Raw genomic sequence first — 8195 nt, forward strand, 5'->3', positions numbered from 1 at the left:
GGTTTAACCAGGTTCATTCATCATTTCTGATGCCTGCAGAGCTGCGGCCTCAATGTGCTACTTCTTTATAAACAAAGCTAAAGTTGCCTGGTTACCCTAACCCTGTAGTTTGGAGAACCAAACACGTGTAGGCTAGTGACAGATATGAACAAGGTGACTGACAGTTGCTATCCTATTAACAGGCTAGCCCGTCAATCAATTAATCAATATTCACTGAGCCTGCCACATAAAACCCCAGAGCTAGCCCTCCAGGCCCCAGGCAGACCTGGGAGGGACGGCGTAACCCCTGAGAACCTCTCATTCTCCCGCACGCTCAGGGAGGTGCCACAAGCTGGTGCGTGATTCACTGCCGAATGAACCGCATGGTTACTAAATGCTGTGAGGTCAAGAGAAAAATCTCTGAGGGCTGCTTCACGGAAGAGCTGGGACTCAGAGCTGGTCCAGAGTGCTGAGAAAGACACAAGACCACGAGGTGCAAACATGGAATTCTGTGCCCTTGTTCAAGTTCTCTGCAGCCCAGACGGGGACACTGCTCAATTCTACACCATCAGCCGCACCTGGGAGGCTCTCAACTGTCTGTTAGGTGTGCTACGTCCCCTCCAAAAACAAACACAAAAGAAAACAAAAATCACAAACAATAATACCCAAACTCAGTTCTGTTCAGCTTTAGGACACAGACGATTTTTTCTTTTAAGTAACAAATTTCTACTTTGCTTAGAAGAGCTTAACTGGAGACGGCCTTTCTTTATTCAAAAAGCATCTGTGATGTCCCCATTATGTGTCACTGCTTTGCCAGGTCCTGGGAACAGGAAGGATAAGACACAGATCTTGCTCTTTGGAAGCTTTGGGGCTAAATTGGGGGACCTTAAAGGAAGACGAAAAATAAACAGAAGTTCTAAAGATGTATACTGTGGATGAATTACAACACTGCAGTTGGGAACGCCATCCCTGACACCTGGCACTCACCAGGCCTTTATGGGTTCCAAGTGTCTGCGTGACCATGGTCCCTCTTGACAATGAAGACAAACCCCGAGAATGAATGAACTAGGGGAATTACAGGCCCTAAGCAGAGCGGAAATAAGGCGTACTCGTCCAAGAGTGATGTATGGTGGACGGGGTGGGGCAGTGTTCCGAGCTGTCACTCATCCTAATCTACAAGTGACTCCGCTCCTGGAATCCCACACAGGTAAACTCAGTGACCTGGGAAGGATGTTCATTGAAGAGCTGTTTGCTATGGTGCCAGCGAGTTTGGGACCACGCACGCCCACCACTGGGAGAAGGATCTATAGGGAGTAGCACGTGCGCTTTGCTCCTGCCTGGATGAGGAGTTGGCAAACGTTCGTTCTCTGTCAAAGGCCAGACGCTACTTAGGCTTCCCGGCCAGGAGGCCTTGGTGACAACTACTCAGATGTGCTGCAACAGTGAGAAGCAGCCACAGACAAGGCATGGACACAGGGGTGTGGCTGAGCGCCAATAAAACTCTATTCATGAAAACAAACGGCCACCAGATTTGGCCCAGGAGCCACAGTCTGCTGACCACGGGCCCAGAACATTCCTTCCCCAGGTATCTTCCTGGTCTCTGTGCAAATATCACCTCCCGAGAAAACCTCTCCTGGCCACACTCTGGACAGCACCCCCCGTCGCTCTGCAGTCCTCACCCCTCTCTGTTTTTGCAGCCTCGATCACGTCTGGACCTATTCGCCCACGTGCTTGGAGATTGTCCTCCCCCTGGAGCTGGAGCACAAAGAGGTTTCTCTGTTTTGTTCATCACTCGCGCCCAGCACTCAGTAGGTGCTCGGTGAACACCTGCTGGGTGAAGAGATACGCAGGTGCTCTGTCCATTGGTACCTGTCACCCAACAATGCACAGTGTCCCACACTTAGGGCCAGAGAAGTCTCTAAAAGGTTGACCAGGTTGCCAGGCCACCTCCCTGCCCCCAGGGAGGCTGCGTGCAAGACCACCCCACACAGATCTCAAGCTGTTTTTGTTCCTTTCTTTCTTTCTGAATCTCCAGAGGAACAAGGCAGTGAAATGCTCATTGGCACCAGCCCCCAGGGCATCGTTCTGTGCCACCATTAAGACGATGCCATGAGCCCACAGCATTTTCTCTTAGCATCTGCCGATCTCTTCAGAACATTCCACAGAGGACTTTAAGAAAGAAGGAAAGAGGAGAAAAAAAAAAAAAAAGCCACTCCTAATAGCCCACCCTCCATCCCCCAAAAGCCAGTCCCACTTCTCTTCGGGAGACTGATGAAAGGATTTCTGTCAGCAGCCAGTAACATCCACCTCTCTTCTTCTAGTATTGTGGGTTCTTCCTCCCTGAACTCCAAAACCGGTCTCTCTGTGCTGACGTGGTGAAATCTGCCTTCCTAAACCTCAGGGCTTTCCAAGAAGCCAAAACCCTCAACCGTCGCACAGCCCACACGGCTTTGCAGAACAGATTATAATCCCCAGCCTCCCTCCCTTCCTCGTGAGTCACGGAGCAGCTAATCTCCACTGGCGGGCTATGAATCCGCTGCTCTGGGTCTCCCGGGAGGGAGGGAGATCAGACAGGCTCGCAGGCTGCAGAAAGAAAATCATCCCACCTAATCCGGGAAGGAACCAAACTGACGCTTTTCCCTAAAGCGCGATCCAAGGGAACTTTAATCTGTGCTGTTCCCCGACCCCTGGGTCACTCATTTTCATGCCACCCGCTCCCTCGGGATATGACCTACAGGAGCTCCACGCAGCCTCGATGTCCCTGGCCTCTCAGTGGCACTGCAAGTTCTCCGCCACACTTTCTGTCCAACCGGTTCTGCCCTTTATTTTTGTTTCAGGGAGGATTATCGCCATGGCAATGTCCAGGTGACAGAGGCAGGAGGGGGAAGAAACCCACCTGTATTCCACCCTTAATCCCTTAAAGCCTGTCAGAAAGCAGCAGCCTCAGAAAATGAGAAACCTGGCCAGTGTTTCGTATCCACCGAGGGACAGAACAAACTAGAAAACGGCTGGGCTGTGACCGATGGGCAGCTCTCCACGAAGAAAACTCGGTCGGTCAAGTGTCCCCGAAGGCCGGTTTTCATGTTCAGAAGGGGCGCGGCAAAAAGGAAACAGAAAGCAAAGTCTGTGCTTCAGAAAAAGGAAAGTGGTTTTGAAATGTGATTCAGGTCCCGCTGCAGGATCCGAGGACCGGCGGGGCGCGTACGCCTCCTATGCAGGCAGTGCTGGTCCTTTCTGCCGTTTGCTGTGCCCACGGTGTGGCCTATCAGCACCTCTAGCCAGGGGTAGGCAGGGCAAACAGAACCAAACCCAGTTCCCAGGTATTAGCTTGGCACCCAGGGCACGGCGTCCTCTGCGTAGGAGGAGCTGGGAGGCCCCTAAAGCCATCGGCACTCACAAAGAACAGGAGAACACGAGGAACTCACTGGAAATCTGTGCTAGGATGAACCTCCGCAGGTACCCACGGGGGCTCTCAACACGCACCCACACCAAGGGACAGACAGACTCAATGAAACGATAAGTTTATAAATATGAACTTGCAACTGCGATTTAATCTTTTTAGGGAGGTCTGTTTTGTTTTACATAAGCACGAGCTGGAAAACAGCTGTATGGCAAACGTCACCGATCTATGGGTTTCCCCGACCAAGTCATACCCCAGTTCCTGTGCCATGCCACCAACCCGCATTTGAACCTGGTTTCAGCTCCCTGTTTTTCATTTAATTGGTAAGGAGTCGTACACTAGATTCTTTCTCTTCTCGGCTCAGTTATCCATCCAGATACGGTATTTGAAAGGTTTTCATGTCCTTGTTAAGCCAGGAAGCCAAAGATAGGCCAAGAGCTTTCCAATGAGAGGCGGTAGGCGAGTGCTCCTCCTTGTGCCGTGAAGTACCCGTGCAGTAAGAAGGCCCGATGGGCCCAGTTAGCTGGAGAAAGCAGCCAGAGGGCTAAGGCTGACACCGGGGAGAAAGTCAACAGCTTTCTCAAATCAATAAAAGGTGACAAGCCCCCTCTACCTACACAACCCGGGTGCCCATGCCAGATGAGGAGACGCTGCGGTTGAACAGGGAATGTTTCATGCGAATCATGGGTTTGGAGCAGGATCTTGTGGAGGGAGCTTCTTGGAGAAAAATGTTGGGATGGCTACAGACTGGCGAGCTAGCAGTCACAGAGCCGCCGCCTCCCCTGTGAACGTGCAGATGAGTGTCCTTGTCACCTGCATAGACACAGAGTCAGTAGCTAATGAATGAGTTCCCAGGATGGAGGGCACACATCCTTGAACATACAAACACACATATGCACATACACACACATGCACACACGCACATGCATATGCACACATACATACACACGCACATGCACAAGAAAGCACAGAGCCCCATCTTCTTGGGCTGGGATTTTTCATCCTGAGAATCTCGGGTGTTGCCCCATGGGAACAAGCTCCTCTGAAGCCACACGTGGTTGAAACTCCTCTCCCAGTGACAACGTAACGTCTCCCAGGCACTGGCTCCCTTGGGAATGTGTGAGTGGCTCCCCTGGGGCAAAAAGCAACCACTTGGGGTGACTCACGCACTCTCAGCTCTGTCACCCATGGATCCAGGCTTTGGTCTATTACTCAGCCTTCTCCTCGAGCTCGTCCCTGCGGCCACCCCTCAGCTGGGCCCCTGCTGCTCCCGGCTGGCCACTGTGCCAGGATCTCTCCATCAGACCCAAGCCAACACAAGTTGTATGAGGAGCTCAAGTGGGATCAGGCCTGGGGCTTATGGCGGGCAGAGAGATAAAGGCAAGGAAAAGAATGATCCCTCTGTTGACAAACAGGAAGCTCAGCTCCAGGGTCACCTCTTTGAAATCACCAATGACACTCCATTCTGGTTACTCCCCTCAACCACAGCTCCTAGCCTTTGCTTCTTCTGGGATCTGGGGTACTGGACATTTGGGAGTCCTGACTGCCTTAAAGCCTTTCTGGAACAAAGCAGAATGAGGCAGGGTATAAACAGACACATACATGCATGACAGGAGAAATCAAACGTGAGCTTCCCACGCAGTGCTGTTTTCACAAGAAGCCCCACTTGCAGAAGGGAGGAGGGATGGGGGTGGACACGTGTCACGCCCCCTTCCACTGCCCACCCCAGCCCCAGACCAACCCATTGAGCACCCCGGGGTCCCTGCTGAAGGGCCTTTTAGAGCACACACCCCCTGCAGCTCCCTACGGCCTGCTGTTCTGAACTCAGTTTGTTTCTCAAAAAAAGGCATGAGCATCACTGTAGGGTTTTCAAAAAAAAAAAAAAATCAGACCCTATTTCCTCTTTACTTCTCTTATTTTAAAATACCAAAGATGCTTGATTTATCTTATTTTCTGATTGGGAGTGGGCTCTATTCCAATCAGCATTAAGCCCCACAATTATTAAACCCTCCCTGTTTAATAATTAGTCATCGAGATCAGGGACTGGCAAACATTTTCTGTAACGGGCCCGAGAGTAAATGTTTTCAGCTTTGTGGGCCACGGGGTCCCCGTTGGAACTACTCAGCTCTGCCCTGGTGGCGTGAAAGCAGCCACAGACGGTTTGCAAACCAACAGGCAGGGCTGGGTCCCAATAAAACTTTATTTATGGACAATGAAATTTAAATTTCATATAATTTTTACATTCACAAAATATTATTTTGATTTTTTTTTTTAACTTTTAATGTGAAAATGATTCTCAGTCTACAAGCTATACAAAGAAAAAAAACAGGTGGCAGTTTGGCTTTGGCCCGCAGGCTGTACTTTGCCACCCCCTGGTCTAGAATCAAGTATTTAAAGGCAAACCTTCAGAGAGTTCTTTCTTTTGGAAACAAATATGATAATCATGGTAACAGCTCGCACTTATTGAGTGCTTGTTTCACGAAAGGACTCGACATGCAAAACTTCTTCGCATTCTCACGTTAACACAGGTGATAGGCAGGACACGGAAACTTACAAGGAGACAATTAACTTGCCAAGTTCACACGACAAGGATTCGAGCCTGAACAGTGACTCCAGACGGAGACACAGGACGCGTGTGCTTGGCATCCTGAAACAACAGACTGCTGTGTGTTCCGGAGCTGAGGAAGGTGTCTGAGAAGCCACCCTTGGGCTCTGTATGACGAGTTCAGAAAAACTTCCCATCGGGCCACCTCGGAGGAGGGACACCCTCTGTCTTCCCGCACCAATTTCTCCTAAACATTTCACCCAAGTGAAACACAGCTCCAGTGGACACCACAAACAGTTCAGAACCGGGGTGAGGGAGGAGGATGGGTGCATTTTACAGTCAGGTGTCACCCTGGATGCTGGGTCACAGAAAGAATTGTGGTTACGGGGCCAACTGCAGAGACGAGAGCCGCGGCTCACTATTTTCAGCTCTGGTGTCTGAACGGGCACACTGCCCCTGTCAATCGGACCCCAGGGTCCCCCAGAAGCAGGGTCCTGCCCCACTTGCTGTCCCCCACAACAGGCCTCCAGCCACTCTGCTCTTCCAAACAGTCCTGTTTCTGTCCCTTCCAGCCCTCCCCACTGCCAGCCTCCACCGTCAGGGCTGGATGCAAAACGCCTCCGGAGCTGCAGTCTCCCGCCTGCCGCCACCCAGACAGAATTCCACTCAAAATGCGAGCCCCCCGGGGAAGAGAGCTGGGTGGCTGCTTTCAGTTCTTTTTAGGCCCACTGCCCGATTTCTTTTCCATTCCGGGCACTGAGGCGCATCTGGGTAGAAGAGCACACTCGTTGGCTGCCTCTGGGCCCGCCACACCCGGTGGAAAGCCACGGACCCTGGATACAAACCGACCAAAGCAAGAAAAAGCCGTCTGCTGGAGCTGCCCTCCGCCCTCCAGACACGCACGCGGGTTTCCTAATCCTCAGGATTCAGGAAAAGGAGGCCCGACCCGCCGGGCGCTCCTAGAGAGGCCGCCCGGGCGGGAGGCAAGTTTTTCATTATGTAAAACACTTGGCTGGGTCCTCTTTCTCTGCATCCTGCTAGCAATTTTGTATCCGGTCTGGGAATTCCAGGAACATCTGCGATTGTCTTTGGCCCAGCCACACATGTGCAAGCTGCAGGGCTCGATCATGTTCCTACCTGCGGTGCCCTGTCATTAGCCCTGAACCGTGTGTGCGTTCTCTCCTCGGCAGCAAAACATACAAAACCCCGGCCGGGAGCCACACCTGCATGATTCCACCCCCGGCCTCGTCCCGCGGAGACCAGAGACAGAGACGAAGTCACCTCTCCGACGGTGAGAAATGCCAGGGCAAAGAGGGCTTGTTTGAACAGTCTGAGTCCTCTAACCAAACAGACAGCACGTTTTTAACATGACACGCTCCCCCAGCCTCGCCCTCCGTGTTAGCTTTCGTGTGGCAAGGCCAGGGGAGGCTGGGTGGAAAAGCTGAGGCGCAATCAAGTTCGAGACTCTCAGAAGAGACGCCCCCTTGCTTTGGGTCTATTTCAGGCAACAGCGTTGACCTCAACTCAGATCAGAAGGTGACTCTTTGGAATATGAGCATCCAAACCGCAAAAAAGATTGGTCTCAGGAGTCAGCGACCTCTTCTTCCCTCTCTGGGCCTAGATGTGCAAAATGGGGTGGAAAAGAGTGCCTACGATTGCTGCCTTCTTAACTAAATTAAGTGACACATGGAATGTATTGGGAAGAATAAATGGTCCACGGTCCACACTTGACCAGTGGTTGTGAACGTTCGTTTATTATTATCCGAACTCAGCCCCATTGTAGAACTGTCCCTCCTCTGCCACGCTGCACACTCTTGGCTTCCTCCCCCTGCCAGGGACCACCTGACAAGCCACCAGGCTCATGTTTGCTCACATCAAGTATGACTCATCCTGTTTCAGAGTTGGGAGAGACCTTAGGGAGCATCTAGTTTGGTGGTTTATAGTGTATCCTCCTGAGGTGTCCCCGTGGGGGCTTTGGGGAGGGTGGCAACCCTCCCGGACGCTCCAGTCCCCTTCAGCTGCCCCATTCAACCATCCCACATATTCGGCTTTCGTGTGAGATTTTGTTTACGCAAAGGGGCAAGTGGCTACAATTTTTTTTAAACCACTAATGTACTCCAATCAGTTCATCTTAAATAAGAGATAAGTGCAGCCCAGAGAGGGGAGATGACTTGCCTAAGGTCACACAGCTGGGGGGAGGGGTGATCTCCCTCCAAATCGGCCAATGCACCTGCACCTGCCAAGTACCCCCATGGTGCAGAGGGGGCCCTG

At 51.8% G+C, this 8195-nt stretch overlaps 1 long non-coding RNA gene across 1 annotated transcript in view; it reads right to left on the reverse strand.

Moving 5' to 3' along the window:
* LOC123620152 overlaps positions 1 to 3256 on the reverse strand; it is a 50543-nt gene extending 47287 nt beyond the window's left edge. Inside the window, exon 1 of the long non-coding RNA XR_006728777.1 lies at positions 2715 to 3256. This is a non-coding gene — a long non-coding RNA (uncharacterized LOC123620152). The remainder of the gene's footprint in view (positions 1 to 2714) is intronic.
* Positions 3257 to 8195: the final 4939 nt, after the last annotated feature.

The sequence above is a fragment of the Lemur catta genome, chromosome 15, assembly GCF_020740605.2.
Source record: "Lemur catta isolate mLemCat1 chromosome 15, mLemCat1.pri, whole genome shotgun sequence".
Lineage (NCBI taxonomy): Eukaryota > Metazoa > Chordata > Mammalia > Primates > Lemuridae > Lemur > Lemur catta.